A 1,366-nucleotide genomic window follows, 5' to 3' on the forward strand; every position below is an offset into this window, starting at 1 on the left:
GGGGGGTGGGAGAGAGGGGGGGGGGGGGGGGGGATGCGAAGTGACTGCGTGTGCGATTCTTTGAGGGGTGAATTCTATGGTATGTGTATTATATCTCAAAAAAAAAAAAAAGGTTGAAAGAGATGGGAAGAAAAAGAAGGGGGAAAGAAGGGATACCAAAATCCGGGTACCAAGAGGGCGGTGTATGTTAAATGTTTATATGCAAGGAATTCACCATTCCAAAGCACACAATACGCTGTCACATCACTTAGGAGACAAATCCAGAAGTTGAAATGCAAAGCCTTTCGTGAATGGGAAGTGAGGCTGGAGGGACCTACTGCCTTCTCTTCAGTGTGTGACTCACTGAATATTGCCTCGAAAATTCAGGGACCTCAACCACAGGGGACCTCTGCCACAGGTACCATCTCTGACCCCAAGGAACTCAGCCCTCCTTGCTTCTTTCCCTCCTTGTTTTTTCTTCCTTCTCTAATACATCCAAACCTATTCTCATTCTCTCTCTCCTATTTATTTACCCTGTTTTATTTCGTTTTAATTTTTTTAAAGATTTATTTTATTTGTTTGAGAGAGTGTGTGCACACAAGCAGAGGGAGGGGCAGGAGGAGAGGGAAAGAATCAGGTGCCCCTCATTTTAATTTGTTTTAATTTTAACTTTTCATTTCGAAATGATTCGAGACTTAGAAAAAAGTTGCAAAAATAGTACAGAGTTCCCATATAGGCATCACCCAAACTTCCCCAAATACTGACATCTTGCATAACTGTAGTACCATGATCAAAACCAGAAAATAATTACTGATGTAATACTATTGCCTAACCTACAGACCTTATTCAAATTATTGCCAGTTGTCCCACTAAAGTCCTTTTTCCAGTCTGGTATCCAACCCCGATGACTTTGCATCGCACTGACTTGCTGTATATCTATCCCTTTAGTCTCCACTCTGGGGGACTGACCAGTTCCGTTGCAGACTTCCTCCACTTGCCCACCTTATTGTCATGGGCTGAATTGGGTCCCTCCCAAAATTCATATGTGGGAGCCCTAACCCCCGGTATCTCAGAATGTGACTTTAGAGATAGGGCCTTTAAAGGGATAACTGAGTGAAAAATGAGACCCTCAGGATGCGACCCTAGTCCAATCTGACTGGTGTCCTGGTAAGAAGAGGGAATTTGGACACAAAGAGGCACCAGGGCACTGCATGCACAGAAGAAATACGGTGTGGGGACCCAGTGAGAAGGAAGCCACCAGCAAGCCAAGGAGAGAGGCCTCGGAAGAAACCAGCCCAGCTGACACCTTGACCTTGGACTTCTAGCCTCCTGAACTGGGAGAAAAATTTATTTTTTAACCCGCCTGGTCTGTGGTATTTTGTTCTGG

The sequence above is a fragment of the Ursus maritimus genome, unplaced genomic scaffold (assembly GCF_017311325.1).
Source record: "Ursus maritimus isolate PB19 unplaced genomic scaffold, ASM1731132v1 scaffold_2, whole genome shotgun sequence".
Taxonomy (NCBI): Eukaryota; Metazoa; Chordata; class Mammalia; order Carnivora; family Ursidae; genus Ursus; species Ursus maritimus.